Raw genomic sequence first — 16,644 nt, 5'->3', positions numbered from 1 at the left:
CCAGTGTCCTCTGGGGAGCAAAACCTTCTCGAAGACTGCTTCTTGTCAATTGGTGACAAGAAACAGACCTGAGAGAACCCTAAAACCTGTTAGGAACTTCGTAGAGGTTATTCAGGGACAACTCTAGTAGTAGTTATGTGAAGACCAGGTAAAAACCTAAAACTAGCACTCTTGCTAGAGGACAACACCATAATCCTTGTCCAAGTCCACCAAGTATAAATAGTACCACACCTCCAAAAACTCCTACAGATTGTGGTCTACTGGACCAAAATCAAGACAGACATGCATTGTTCTTCTATGAGCAGATGTTGAACCGCAGACCCAAGCAGAACCTTTTATTACCGTCCTCCATACACACACCTTTAAACACTTCAACAAGTGCTGAACCTGGTCCAGTCCCAATTCATACAGCTCTAATCTACTTCAGGATGCAGGTCAAGTTCTTCCAGGGTGACGACATTCATGTCCAAGCCGTCTGGACCACTTTGGCAGAGCTGCTCTGTCCAAGGTGGTCTTCTCTCAGAAGTCCACACATGAAAGACCTTCAGCTGGAACCTTGTGTTTATTTTGACAGTCATGTGCTGCTAATACCGCCAAAAATCAGATAAACATAAACTTGGTCACATGACCTGGAAGGGCAGACCATGTCCTCGTGGAGATGTTTGATCCAAATGTATATGTGGTGTGTGTGCGTGTGTGTGGTCTCAGTGAGTGGGTCATCGTGTGCCAACGCAAGCTAGCTTTAGACGCCACACGGCCGTCACCTGCTGTTTCCACTGTAGTGACACGCACACACACACACTATAATACATACAATATGTGCGTTCACGAGTTCTTTAGTGGGGACAAACACAACCCTTAAGGAGGTCACACAAGTTGGAATTCCGGCGCAACAAGTGGCGTTAAAAGAGGAACAACATGAACAGGAAGTTACATCACAATACGCTAACGCCCTTGTGAGAAAAAATATCATTGTATACTATTAACACTGCTTCGCTTCTTTTTACACATGTAAGTTAAGTTTTTAAAATTACAGTCGCGGAAAATAACTTTTCAAGAAAGTTGCGAAAAAGTTTTGTTATGATGATTATTTTTTCAATAACAAGGCATCATCAGCTTTTACGAACGTGTTATTAATGTTTTTCTTTGTATTTGTGACACATTGTAATTTATGTAATTATAATTTATTTCATCAACATTTATGTTGGGAGTTGTTCATCTATTTTACAACCAGGGGGCATTCACATCTCAGTGAGCCAGTTGGTAAAGTAGGCCTTCTGGTGTCGGCTTGAGTCAGACGAAAACGAGAGAAGGAAACATTTGTGTGTCCTTTACAGCAGTGTTTCTTTACCATAGGGCCAGGGCCCATTGTTAGGCTGTCAGTGCCACCTATAGGGCTGCCAAAAAAATTATGTTCCTCAACTGTGGTCTGTATTGGTTGTAATACACTTGTCCACCTGTTGATAAACAAACAGACGAAGTCTGGAACTAAAGTAGAGAAGTTTCTTAAGCGCAAAAATTATGACTAAAGTGGTGAAGCAATATTTTTATTTGCGCGTACGTTTTATTAACAGTTCAGTTAAGATAACATTTTCATTATATAGTTTATTATCAATGTAGTTGGAATGCATTTATTTTAGCACTGTGTAATTATATGTAAATGTATTTTTCATCAGTTTTTATGAGTCCCTTATTTTGTAGTATTTTTGGTTGGTATTTATTATTGTAATCATGCTTTCATATCATTTTAAAGGTTGCAAACTGTAAGTAGAAAATATATAATTATTGAATATCACTAAAAATAAGACCATGATTACTGATTAAGTTATAATATTTAAGTGAGCTCCGGGCCTTTTTGTAGTGGAAAAGTTGGGCCCTGAGGTCAAAAAGGTTAAGAACAACTGGTTTACAGGGCTGCAAATAATCTTTGTGTGTCATTTACAGGACCACACATATTTTGTCTACGGGCCTCATGTACGGGTCCTGTTACATGTTCCATCTGCAGGAATTTGTGACTGTGGCGCAACCCTGTTATTTTACTGGTGTGCTTTTAATTTGAAGGCCTGAGATTACTGGCTGCGCGATGCGTTTCGCCGAATGTTGCAAGTGCCTGGGGTTGGTAGTGTAATGGTTAAACACGGTAGCTGCGATTGGTGAAAATGACGATGATTGGCGAAAATGTGCGGGGGACTTGTAGAGTTTCAAGGTTTAAGGTTTTTTATTGGTACCCGGAGGTAAAATAGTTGTGCAGAGGGTAATTTAGCGTCAAGGCAGAATGAGACAACGTATACAAAAACATAAAGACAATGAGTAAAAACCAAAAACAATCAGTACAAACACACTAGGGGACAGTAAAACATATCTCTTATTGAACCAATAAAAGTATTGCAATAAGGTTCTCTGATACAGTAAATACAATAAAATCCCCATGTGCTAGCTTCGTTTAACCTGGGACCTTTGTGGGTCTTTTCAGTGCCTTTAAAGATGACATCATAAAACAGAAGGTTAGTTTTAAAGGTTAGCGGGATGAAATATGGCCACAGCAGTTATAGAAGAATTAATCTTAAAATTTGCATTGTCTGTTTTTTGCCAAGTTATTCTTGGCATGAGCTATTGAGTGAGTATACATTGGAGTTCCTTGGGACCCCTTTGTCCCCCATTGACTCCCTTTTATAATGGCCATTTTTTGATAACTGTAAACCTGTTATTTTATGCGTTTTCAAGAAAAGACAAATCAAACCAGGCATTTCCCTTGGAAATACATGCAAATGCTATTAGAGGTGTAATTTGACCCCTTGACCACTAGATACTGCCAGGTTACCATAGTACATATTCATAATAGACACGTGGTTGCTTTGAATCTGCCAATAAATTTGGATCTGCCAATAAATTTGGATTAAAACGATGCTGGCGAGTTGGTAGTGACATAAGAGTTGGTTGCCACTCCCGCGACCCTGAGAGGTACAAGCGGTAGAAAATGGATGGATGTGGTTACAAAAATATTGTGTGTGCGTGCATGAATATTGCATACTTTATGTACTTTTGCTATGAGAGAAAACTGGGTTTTCTTAGACAAACTTTATATCGACAAATAAAAAGGGGAGTCCAAACTACGGCCCGCCATGACCGCCAATCAACAAAGCATCGCAAAGTGCTTTCAAATTAATTTAAAATACCAAGCAGTCTCTGAATGCTCCAACATTTCTACCATTTTGCAGACAGCATGAGTAAACCAGAGCAATGGCCATTGAAAGTACGTTGAAACACTAGCACAGCATTTACTTTTTTGACACAATCCAAACAACCTTCCCTAATCATGGTTCCGAAAATAAAATAAATTCAACTGACACAAAGGTCAACATTGTGGATATTATGAAAAACATCCAAACACCATAACAATTACACCCACTTAAATCCTTTTAGAGTGCATGATGGGAAAAATGTAAAACACTCTCCCCACACTTATCCATGTTTGGCGCATTTTAGCTGCTTCATATTTCTGATTGATTACACAACTTTAAGAAGGTCAAGGTACACAGTCGTGGTCAAAAGTTTATATACACTTGTAAAGAACATAATGTCATGGCTGTCTTGAGTTTCTAATAATTTCTACAACTTTTATTTTTTTGTGATAGAGTGATTAGAGCACATACTTGTTGGTCACAAAAAACATTCATGAAGTTTGGTTCTTTTATGAATTTATTATGGGTCTACTGAAAATGTGAATCGGCTGTGTCAAAAGTATACAGGTACATACAGCAATGTTAATATTTGGTTACATGTCCCTTGGCAAGTTTCACTGCAATAAGGCACTTTTGGTAGCCATCCACAAGCTTCTGGTTGAATTTTTGACCACTCCTCTTGACAAAATTGGTGCACTTCAGCTAAATGTGTTGGTTTTCTGACATGGACTTGTTTCTTCAGCGTTGTCCACACGTTTAAGTCAGGACTTTGGGAATGCCATTCTAAAACCTTCATTCTAGCCTGATTTAGCCATTCCTTTACTACTTTTGACGTGTTTTTGGGGTCATTGTCCTGTTGGAACACCCAACTGCGCCCAAGACCCAACCTCCGGGCTAATAATTTTAGGTTGTCCTGAAGAATTTGGAGGTAATCCTCCTTTTTCATCATCACATTTACTCTCTGTAAAGCACCAGTTCCATTGGCAGCAAAACAGGCCCAGAGCATAATATTATCACCACCATGCTTGACGGTAGGCATGGTGTTCCTGGGATTAAAGGCCTCACTTTTTCTCCTCCATACATATTGCTGGGTAATGTGGCCAAACAGATACATTTTTTTTCATCTGACACCACATGGACAAAGATAAGACCTTCTGGAGGAAAGTTCTGTTGTAGAGTTGTAGAAATGATTGGAAACTCAAGACAGCCATGACATTATGTTCTTTACAAGTGTATGTAAACTTTTCACCACGACTGTATATATATATTCATATAGTAACTTTACATGCAGTCGGCTTTTGACCCCTTGCCAAATTATTTTTAGCCCAATGCGGCCCCAAGTCAAAAAGTTTGGACGCCTCAGATCGAGAGATTTAAGCATCCATTTTTTAAGACTTTTATGGCTGAAACCCTTTCAAAAGTGTGATGGCGGCGGATACAAAAGGATTGGACAAAGTTGCATAATTTTACCGGAATTTGTGGGAATTGTTGCCATCGCAGCACGGCAACATGGCCCACAGCTTGACATTGGAACGGACTATTTCTACATCCATGAGTTCCTTATTGCACGGTGCAAGGTTGACTGGAACAGACTATGTTCCACGTTCGGGGTCCTACTGCGAAGTGAAGATGAAGTCCAAGTGTCATTAATTCGGTGCACGCACGGAACATTGAAATGCCGCCGAGGTTGTGTTGAAGCCGTTTGAAACCGCTAGGAAACCACAACCCCACTTATATCTTCTGTAAGAGACTTTAGCATAAGTGTGTGTGTGTGTGTGTGTGTGTGTGTGTGTGTGTGTGTGTGTGTGTGTGTGTGTGTGTGTGTGTGTGTGTGTGTGTGTGTGTGTGTGTGTGTGTGTGTGTGTGTGTGTGTGTGTGTGTGTGTGTGTGTGTGTGTGTGTGTGTGTGTTTGTTGTATTTTCAAGTGATACTGGAATCAGCTGCAAGGAACAAAAGTGTGTGTGAGATCATGGTCATGTCTGACCTTTCCCAGCATCAATCTTTGGAGATGTTCCTAAAAAAGAACACTTCTATCTCACTACACACACACACACACACACACACACACACGCACACACACACACACACACACACACACACACACACACACACACACACACACACACACACACACACACACACACACACACATACATACACACACACACACGTCTTACCTAACTAGTCTTCCTGTGTATATATAATCCATGCTAGTTGTTTACAAAAATAGTATTTAGTAGTGAAGAAATGAGTTTATTATTGTTTCATTTGGTTTGTTTTAAACAAAAAGGTGTTACTCGGTGCTGCCCCTTAGAGGCCGCGACGCTAACTACAGCTGGACATATAATAAAGGTCATGATTCCAATAAAGACATCTCTTAAAAAAACATAAATCATAACTTTTATCCACCAGTAAAAAAAAAATTGCACACAGAAATGTCATGTCATTTTTATGTTGTCATTTCTTAGCAGAAATTGGACATGGTGGACATTTTAGATGAAGGACGTCTTGATGTGCGCGTGCGTGCGTGTGTGTGTGTGTGTGTGTGTAAGTGGACCTTACCTTGCTACTCTTTCGCCGCCACGCACGCGCACACTCACTGGGTCCCCTTTATGCTGCAAAAGTCAAAAAAAGAAGAAGAAGAAGATGAGGAATCCATCGCGCCTGTGACGTCATGTCTGCGTGTCCGCCGTGTACAACAACACAGAGACAGCGAGCGAGCGAGAGAGAGAGAGAGAGAGAGAGAGAGAGAGAGAGAGAGAGAGAGAGAGAGAGTCCACTTCCACGCTCCTCGAGATGGAATCTGACGATGTGGAAGAGCAGTGAGACCCAGTCTGCTGCCGGACGGGGGAGGGTGGAGGCGGGGTAGGGATGGAGGAGGAGGTCCAGAAGGAAGAGAGAGAGGAGAACAAAGTCATGAGGAGGAAAAGTCTGGAATGTTTCTCATCTTTTCTTGCTGACATCTTCACCGTAGATGGCCTTTGCCTTTCAGCTGACTCAACACACACGCACGCACACACACACACACACACACACACACACACACACACACACACACACACACACACACACACACACACACACACACACACACACAACTAAACAGAACCCAGCTGGCCCGAACCAGTATCTGGTTGAGTCCAACATCTGCTAAACATTCTAGTGTCTCCTAAAGACTGACACTGTGTGTGTGTGTGTGTGTGTGTGTGTGTGTGTGTGTGTGTGTGTGTGTGTGTGTGTGTGTGTGTGTGTGTGTGTGTGTGTGTGTGTGTGTGTGTGTGTGTGTGTGTGTGTGTGTGTGTGTGTGTGTGTGTGTGTGTGTGTGTGTGTGTGTGTGTGTGTGTGTGTGTGATGGACCAGACAACAACTTGATGGAATTCTCTCTCATTCCGTCAGTTCTTTAAGTACACCCTCCTATTCTCCAGAAACAGCACCTGTGTTAAACTCAAGGACCAGGGGCCAGATTTGGCCTGCCACATCATTTATAGTGGCCTGTCACGTCATTTAATGTTGTCTCCCATGTCATTAATGTGGCCTGTCACGTAAACATTGTGGTCTGTCATGTCATTTGATGTGGTCCGCAACATAATTTAAAGTGGTCCGCCACATCAATAATGCGGTCTTTCACCTCATTAAGGTGATCCGCCATATCATTCAATGTGCTCTGTCATGTCATTTAATGTACGCCGCCACATCATTTAAAGTAGTCCATCACCTCATTTAATTGTGGTCTGTCACATCATTTAACATGGTCTGTCATGTGATTAAGATGGTCCGCCATCTCATTTAAAGTGGCCTGTCACTTTATTTTGTGGTCCGTCACGTCATTTATGTGGTCAGTCACCTCATTTAATTGTGGTCTGTCATGTCATTTAATGTGGTCCGTCACATCATTTAAAGTGGCCTGTCACTTTATTATGTGGTCCGTCACATCATTTATGTGGTCAGTAGGGGTGTGGGAAAAAATCGATTCGAATTCGAATCGCAATTCTCACGTTGTGCGATTCAGAATCGATTCTCATTTTTTTTAAATCGATTTTTTATTTTATTTTTATTTTATTTATTTTTTCATTTATTATTATTTTTTTTAATTTTTTTTTAATTAATCAATCCAACAAAACAATACACAGCAATACCATAACAATGCAATCCAATTCTAAAACCAAACCCGACCCAGCAACACTCAGAACTGCAATAAACAGAGCAATTGAGAGGAGACTGTTGCGTTTGACCAGATGTTCCTCCAAGTGGGATGTAAAACGCTGGTCAGTCCCAAGTTCCTTAATGACATATCAACTGAACTCAAACGGTACCACCAAGCACAGAATAGGTATTTTGTAATTTTATTGTCAAAGCTTTGGCAATAATGAGACCAGCCTCGAACAACACATACGAATGCGCAGCCCAAGTTGATCTGGCATTCCACAGGCCAAAAGCAACTCTTTTCACACAAAGAAAGCCCGCCTTTCCCCTCCCCCCAACACTGATAAGAAGAGAGACTTGGGGGTTGTGTTCACATTCCTGATGGTTTACGACCCTATCTAACCAGGCAATCTGAAGACAAAGAGAAACTAGTATACAGAGTAAAATTAAGGAAAGAAATGAGCTGATTCAAACATGATTATGAATAAAGAAATAGCTCTTAAACATATGCATTATCTACAATCCCCCTTCAGATCTTATCCAAAAGATCTCTCCTACGAGAGCAACACCTCTAAAGCACGCCCCACATTAAAGTAGGTGCTGTAGTTTTTTTTTTTCTTTGAGCAAGCTAGCAATAAAACAACAGCATATTTACATGGATGACAGATGGAGGGAGTCCACGTCAATGTCGTCATGGTCAGGGAAGGAAATCAACAATTCTCGAAAGTCTCCATTTTGCTTGACCCCCTTCAAAGACATAACGAGCCCAGAAACAGGGTGGGGTTGACCTTCTACAGCTCTAACAATGATGCGGGTGCATAGAGACTTAGCACAAGGGGCGATAAAGCAACCGCAAGAGGCTATAATGGCCAAGAAAACTCCAATGGAGACCAGGACAGACTTAATTAGGTCAGTCCACCTGCCAAATGTGCTTTGGAGCCAATCTTTAAAGGGGTCAGAGACCCCTGAAACTTCAGTAAGTTCCTTAGACAGGTCTAAGGCCCTCTGAACTGAGCCATCTGGTGCAGTGTTGTTAGGAATGAAGGTACAGCATTGGTCACCAAACATTGCACACACGCCTTCTTCCTTGGCTAGGATGCGGTCAAGGGCTATGCGGTTCTGGATGGCCATGAGAGAGGTCGGGGCAAGTTGTTCAGCAAGTCCCTCAACGGCGTCACGAGTCAGGTTGGTCAGTCTCAACAGATTATAAAAAACATAGTTAATGCGTTCAACATTTTTAGTAGCAGTCACAGGGAAAATAGCACCAATGATAGGAAGGTTCTCGAAACCTGCACAGGATTCACACCACAATTTGTGTTGTGAGGGGACCCCTCTTGGTTGTCCAATTGCATCAAAGTAAACACCATCAGGGTTTCTCATCAGATCAAAGGAGCCCTTTACACTCCTTCGAGATAAAACATGGCGGCGTCGGCGAGAAGTTAGAGAGGCCGCTGAGACAGGAGTTACAAGGGGAGTTAATTTGGTACCCACTAGGGTGAGTGGGGTCACCAGTCTAACCATAGCACAAAGCCCTACGGATAACTTTGGAATTCTAATGTACAATCTGTGCTCCCCACAATACCAGAATAAGTCAGCTCGTGCCCAAGGGCCTATCCTTGAGCCATCTATCAGTGTGGTGCACCAGGAAGGGTTAATGTCACCCAATTTGTTGGGGGACGAAGAGGGTCCTTTGAATTGAAAACACGTGTAATTCAGCTTTTGGGCCACAAATGGAAGAAGTCGGGTGGAATTGTCAACAGGAGGGTACACACTAGCAAACAAATCGCACCCTGGTGGCGTGGGTTCAGAGAACAAGGAAATAAGACAGTTTGAGCCATTTATGTCAGTCAACTTAAAAGGAGCGGGGTAAGTGTGGGGAAAAGGACGTCCAGCGGAACAAGCAACACAGTCACCCAGGTTTTGGCATCCACCTGAGCCACAGGTTTACCTGTACCCGCTCCTAAGGTCAAAGTTACCAGGCCTTCGGTGGTGATGTCATTAGCACGCACAGATGTGAGAGCCTTTGAAACACCACCAAGGTGGGGTGGTACTTTAGGTGCTACAGAGGGTGTAGAGGTAGTTAACGCCCTCTCAAGGACATTAATTGTAATAATTCCTTTAGAGTCTGTATCAGTCAGGTCAACCCCCAAAACAACATAAAAGGGACGATGGGCACCACTTACCATAGTATGTTGTCTGCATCCGACACCGATGGTTCAGGGTTGAGTCGTCACAAATATAGAGGTTATTACCACGGTAATAGCTATTGTGTCCCCCGTAATTAATCACACTGCATAGGTCAAAAAATAAGTCTTGCTATCCTCTTTGACCCAGTCTATTTAAAGTCCGCTGTTTGTTCTTAGACACTTGTCAGTCACTGTCGTCAGGAAGGAAGAACTGAGACACAAAGACAGTAGAACACGCCCAAGCACCAGTCCGTCAGGGAACACTACCGGGTGTGACATCCTGCTTTTCGTCTATCAAAATCAGAGTAATTCAGGTAACGAAACGGGGATAAACATCAAACTTTTCACTTAATATAACGACACAGATAGTTATGCTGAAAACAAGCAAGAGAAATTGGATAACTTCGAGTATAAAGGCTGGTCTCAAATAAGGATATACAATATAGAAGTTAAAAAGAGTAATATAGGTAGAAAATCTCTCTCTCAGCGTCGTCTTCTGGGCTGTAGGATTATGTGTGTGTAATTAAAGCCTCGCTCTTCTATGACACTAAAAATGAGTCGTTTTCTGCTCCCGTTCTTCTTCAGCTGCCTCAGGCTCAAAAGGCGCTGCTGGGGGTCGAGTGGGGCAGATGTAGTGGCGATGTCAGCAATGACATCCGCTGGTAATCTGTCAGGTTCTTCAGCAGGAGTGTAGAGGGAGAGGTGGTACCAGGTGTCCCCTTTTCCAGCTAATCGAAGGGCGTGAGACGTCCGTTCCACGACCTTGAAGGGACCAGTCCACCTGGGCTCCGTCCACTTGCGTTTGATGACCTAGATCTTGACCCTCTCAGCGGCCGGAAGGGAATCTGGAGTGGCGGGCTGTCATCCTCGTATCTGTACAGAAGAACTGGCACACAAATTCTGCATTTTTTGTGTAAAATACCATTTTGGTTTTACGCTGAGTCCTCCTTCCATGGCGGCTGCTGGTCCTGGGCTGACCTGTATGCAGCTCATAGGGTGAAAAAACTCAAAGGGCGGTAAAACAGTTTTATTCACGGACCTTCGAATGATCATTAACGCTAATTGCAACATGTCAATCCAATTAAATTTGGTCTGTGCACAGATTTTAGCCAATTAGTTTGTAATGTTCTGGTCCATCCTTTCAACCTTGCCTTGGGACTCAGGATGGTACCCCAAACCTGTGTTCTAGTCCGAAAGCCTTTTCGACCAAGGCTAAGTGAGGTTGTTTTTTTTTTTTTTTTTTTTTTTTTTTTTTTTTTTTTTTTTTTTAAATTGTTGCCGTTGTCTGACCTAATCTTTTTGGGGAAACCATGTCGGGGTACTAGGTCATTCACAAGTCATTTAATTACTGATGTTGCATCCTCTTTTGAGGCTGTTGTTGCTTCCGGCCAACCACTGTGATTGTCAACACAAGTCAGTACGTACCTTTTCTCTTGTACCGTATTGATCATATCAGTGAAATCAAAGACTGTACATGATTCACCCTGACCTCCTCCATATTCTAAATTTGATCTACTAAACTACTATCGATGTGTAAAATCGTTATTTTCAAATTAAAATTAGTTATAACTTCTTACCCACGGTAAAAACGTTAAAACTATGGAATGTGTCAGAGTCGGATGATTGTCGATTTTGTTCCAAGGAGTCTGTATCCACCCTCACTCACCCCCTTCTGTTTCTGAAAAAAAAAGACTGTGTTAGTCATACTATCACTTTCAGAAACATCTAAGAAAAAGGTCAGCTAATAGTCAAGTAGCGGAGGACAGGTCATGTTTGAGGTCAATGATTGTCTCTTTAGCCTCTATGGTCCACTGGGGGGTGTTGTTAGGGTAGGGGACCCCTTAGCAATATCACAAATAACTCAAACTCAACTAAACCCTAGCTTTTATGTAACTTATTCAATATGGTGAAAGTAACAAATATGTTTATATTTGTATTGTCACCAATACTAGAAAAATACTACCCTTGTGGCGAATGCTTTAGCAATAGTATTTTGAAATTTTACCACACCTGGTAGCCCCAATAATTCATTAAGTCAAGCTCATGTTGTAGAAAGTTGAATGATGCGGACACGTTTGTTACTGAATACTTTCTATCAGACTTCTGCCATGGCAACTTTGTGTATGTAATGAGCAACTATAATTATTTGATATGCTTAAATGTGTAATGTGTCGTTTTAGCTCAGCTGTTGTGTAGCTGCTAGCTCCTCGTAGCCTACAGGTGTCTAAAGTGCAGCCCATAGTTATGTGTTTAACACAACTATGTGCTAAACCTAAACAATTGAAAATGTGGTATTTGGGTGTCGGTGTAATGTTTGGCAGCTACGCCGTGTCTTATCATTGCACCTAAGTTCTCTGGTTTTGTAGGCGAGACAGAGAGCAAGGGAACAATGTGGGACATCAATTGTGTCCATCTTATATCATGCTAGCTGTTGCAAAGATAGGTCAACATGAGCAACCACACCATGAGTTCCAACATATATAAATATACAAAGGAGTCAAAGGTCTCCTGGTATGAGTGTCTAACTGGTGATCATAACATATGGCGAGTCGGGTGGCAGAACACACGGAAGCATCTCAGCCAGTCAGGGTTTTCACTGTTAGAGCAGTTGGATGTCAGCCATTCCTGTTGTTTCAGGCTGTGGTAGGAGCCTTGGTAGTGGTGTCGCAGCTTGGTGGTTGAGCCGTCAGGTAACACCAGGAATGTTACTTCTGTGCGATTTGAATGTCAGGGTACAGTCTGTAAAGGAGGTCCAGCAATCTGAACCGGAAGTGGTTTGGTGACAGGTAACCTTGTGACCCCAGCGAAGCCTTCGACCTTTAAAGAGGAAGCACACAGTTTCTTTGGTACCTCTGCATTCAGAATCGAATGGGTGGCGCCAGTGTCAATCACGAACTGATCACATTGTCCGTTGACACTCATGTCCAGCAGGGGGCCAGTCTGTATCTCCTGCTGGGGCTCCTGCGGTGGGCGTCCTTTGCCACGCTTTTGTGTTCGTTTGTTGGCACTACGGAACCTTTCCCGTTCGAAAATGTTGACGACTCCAGTGACCAGGCTGGTCACAGCCGAAACAGTTTCCACCCCGGACTGGCTTTGAAGCATCGTGTTGTCCACCACCCGAGTCCAACCGTCTGGTCGCACGTCTGTTGAGGATTCTTTCCTCCACCTGTTGGAACTCAAAAGCAAGGTCACCCACTGCTGAATATATCCTAGCTGATCTTTGACCTTTTGGTTCTTTTAACCTTTTATTTTCAGCGATCTGTAAATTAAGGAGTTGCTTCCTTGCTGCTCTGTCATTAGCCTTATCATCCTCATCTTGAGAAAAGAGACTGCGCATAGCAGTAGCTATGTTTGTAACGTATGGTGTTATCGGTGAGGTCGAAGATTCAGCCATTAATCCTACTTGTTGTTCTGTATTTTTGCCATCTTGTGTGGAAACACAACGATACAAAATGCTTCTAAAGTCTCCTATTGATTTCTTCCCATTTCACTCAAACAACTAAACAAACAAACAAATAAACAAACTTGCAGCTAACCACAATCAACAGCATACCATTTACGAATACCTTCATTTGTCACTTTCTCATCTTTTCTTCACTTTCGTTTTCCTTTACAAACAACATCCTGTATCCATCTCTTCCTTACACTTCACACAATGTTTCTATTTTCTGTTCTCCTAGAAACCATTCACATAACGTAAGGTTATAAACATCCTTTTCCCATATTTTCTCAAACCATCCTCTTCTCCCTCAATCTTCCTTCACCTGCTCTCTTTTTCTCTCTCTCTCCTTCTCACTGGAGTAGGGGGCGGTGGCCTAGTCAAAGTCTGGGCGGGTCGTTTGAATTGTCTTGCGCATGCGCGGCAGGCAAAACACCAATCAGTCTAGTCTGTCCTATTTGTCTCATTAATCATCGGTTCTTTTGCTGCATTTCGTTTTTCCACGTAATCCCCGTTTACTTTTATCATACGCTAAACTCTTAAATTCTCGAGCACCAACCCTGCTCTTTTTTTTCTCTTGACCATTTTCACCAGCGCGCGCACACACACAAGCACGTGTAAGCACTCACGCACACACAAGCAAGTGCCTACAGCCCTACGCACACACACCCACGCACACGTAAGCACTCTCTCTGCGTTTCACTTTACCATAAAACTTCCAGTTACTTTTTTATTTTATTTTTTATTTTACCTGACGTTTGAGTTCACAACTTTTCGAGTATTGTAAACTCCCTCTTAACCCTTTCAAGGAACGTTCTCTTTTCTTTTTTTTTTTCTTTTTAAACTTTACCTGCTAATTCCATTGTCGACAACAGTGCATTCAATGGATTATTAAACAGTAATGATTCATCACATTCCTCCCCGACCGCCATCACATTCCTGTCTGTCACACTCAGTGGCCATTGTGTCTATTTTTTTCAGAAGGGCCTCGAACCCCTGAAGGCCTTTAACCCACAAACCATACGGCGGCCTTTAACCCCGTAATTTTTCGTACAATACGCAGCTAGAGCCTCTAACTCTAACCCGTGCAATTTATCGTGCAATATGCAGGCCTCTAACCTCCATATCATACGAGGGCCTTTAACCCGTTACTCTTTTAGGCGGCGACCAACTACCCAGGGTGAGCCACACCCAACTATTAGTTCACTCGTCAATGAAACTGCCCGTCACGGTAATCGAGACACAATGGCGTGAGTTGACCACCTATTTACAATTTTAATGCAATGGCAGGCTCGGCAAAAATGCAATCAATCTATCAAAATCACCATTCTGTGTCTGCGGTACAAAGCAGTGTTTAACTTACAGACTTCTGGGCAGACTCCTAATGCAGATTTTATCTAAAAAGAAAGGTTCTGCTTACCTTGAATTATGTTTTGGCCATGTGAGTCTGTCCAGAAGATTGCAAGAGAAGGTCCAATTGTCAGCGTGTCATCTCGGACGAAGCCCCCAAATTGTTGCGTTTGACCAGATGTTCCTCCAAGTGGGATGTAAAACGCTGGTCAGTCCCAAGTTCCTTAATGACATATCAACTGAACTCAAACGGTACCACCAAGCACAGAATAGGTATTTTGTAATTTTATTGTCAAAGCTTTGGCAATAATGAGACCAGCCTCGAACAACACATACGAATGCGCAGCCCAAGTTGATCTGGCATTCCACAGGCCAAAAGCAACTCTTTTCACACAAAGAAAGCCCGCCTTTCCCCTCCCCCCAACACTGATAAGAAGAGAGACTTGGGGGTTGTGTTCACATTCCTGATGGTTTACGACCCTATCTAACCAGGCAATCTGAAGACAAAGAGAAACTAGTATACAGAGTAAAATTAAGGAAAGAAATGAGCTGATTCAAACATGATTATGAATAAAGAAATAGCTCTTAAACATATGCATTATCTACAAGACACAAACACGACACAGAACAATCCAAAAGTAGTGAAACAAAAATGAATTTTATCAACAACAGTATCAATATTAGTTACAATTTCAACATAGCAGTGATTAAAAATCCCTCATTGACATTATCATTAGACATTTATAAAAAAAAATTAAAAAAAAAGAACAATAGTGTCACAGTGGCTTACACTTGCATTGCATCTCATAAGCTTGACAACACACTGTGTCCAATATTTTCACAAAGATAAAATAAGTCATATTTTTGGTTCATTTAATAGTTAAAACAAATGTACATTATTGCAATCAGTTGATAAAACATTGTCCTTTACAATTATAAAAGCTTTTTACAAAAATCTACTACTCTGCTTGCATGTCAGCAGACTGGGGTAGATCCTGCTGACATCCTATGTATTGAATGAATAGAGAATCCTTTTGAATCGGGAAAATATCGTTTTTGAATCGAGAATCGCCTTGAATCGAAAAAAATCGATTTTGAATCGAATCGTGACCCCAATAATCGATATTGAATCGAATCGTGGGACACCCAAAGATTCGCAGCCCTAGTGGTCAGTCACCTCATTTAATTGTTGTCCGTCACATCATTTAAAGTGGACTGTCACTTTATTATGTGGTCTGTCACATCATTTACGTGGTCAGTCACGTCATTTAGTGTGGTCCGCCACATCATTTAAATTGGCCTGTCACTTTATTATGTGGTCCGTCACGTCATTCAACGTGGTCAGTTACCTCATTTAATTGTGGTCTGTCATGTCATTTACTGTGGTCAGTCACATCATTTAAAGTGGACTGTCACTTTATTATGTGGTCAGTAACCTCATTTAATTGCGGTCTGTCATGTCATTAAAGTGGTCCGCCACATCATTTAAATTGGCCTGTCACTTTATTATGTGGCCCGTCACATCATTTATGTGGTCAGTCACCTCATTTAATTGTGGTCTGTCATGTCATTTAATGTGGTCCGCCACTTCATTTAAATTGGCCTGTCAATTTATTATGTGGTCTGTCACATCATTCAACGTGGTCAGTCACCTCATTTAACGTGGTCCATCACGTAATTTAAAGTGACCCACTATGTCATTTAAAATGGCCTGTCAATTAAAAAAAGTGGCCCACAATAGGCCACACCCTCCATCACGTCACATATACACATCAGCAGATATGCTTCCATCCAATAAACATTCAACTTTAAACATTAACATTTAACAATAAAAAATAATGTCATAATGTACACAATGTATGTATTCACAGTCATGTGATTATTCACAAAACATATGTTATGTTTTTTTAATACGTACATCAAACGGTTTTGAACAAATAAATGAGGTGCGTTCAAGTAATACATTAAAAGATGTTCCTGTATGGTATTCTGACGATAAAAGCATTTGTGTCAAAATATTTGAGTCTTTTTTTAATGTACTCCTAAAACTATATTTTAATATAATATATATTCTAATAATATTTAATAACAAAATATCATAATGTGATATTTATCTGATATTTATTCTAAATAATACACTCAAGTTACTGCAAAAGAGTGTATAATCTGATCATTTATTTACTTGACAGGACTAGTATTTGCATAAAATATAGTGTGCTGTCACAGACAACACAGGCGGTCGTCATGGAAACCGCAGGTGGGACTGCACCTTGTAAAAGAACGAAGAGTCATCGTGATGACGTCATGACACCAGAGCTGAATCAGCCACTTTTGCTCGCACTTT

The 16,644-nt window shown here is 41.6% G+C and overlaps 1 protein-coding gene across 3 annotated transcripts in view; it reads right to left on the bottom strand.

Annotated features, from left to right (window-relative positions):
- Positions 1-5,891, bottom strand: part of LOC133658560 (pleckstrin homology domain-containing family G member 3-like) — a 122,188-nt gene extending 116,297 nt beyond the window's left edge. For all 3 annotated transcript variants that reach the window (XR_009827487.1, XM_062060732.1, XM_062060730.1), the window contains exon 1: positions 5,745-5,891. The gene's annotated coding sequence lies outside the window, so the exon portion shown is untranslated. The remainder of the gene's footprint in view (positions 1-5,744) is intronic.
- Positions 5,892-16,644: the final 10,753 nt, after the last annotated feature.

The sequence above is a fragment of the Entelurus aequoreus genome, linkage group LG10, assembly GCF_033978785.1.
Source record: "Entelurus aequoreus isolate RoL-2023_Sb linkage group LG10, RoL_Eaeq_v1.1, whole genome shotgun sequence".
Classification (NCBI taxonomy): domain Eukaryota; kingdom Metazoa; phylum Chordata; class Actinopteri; order Syngnathiformes; family Syngnathidae; genus Entelurus; species Entelurus aequoreus.
Note: the sequence above shows the minus strand (reverse complement) of the source record. Positions and strands in the feature narration are given on the sequence as shown.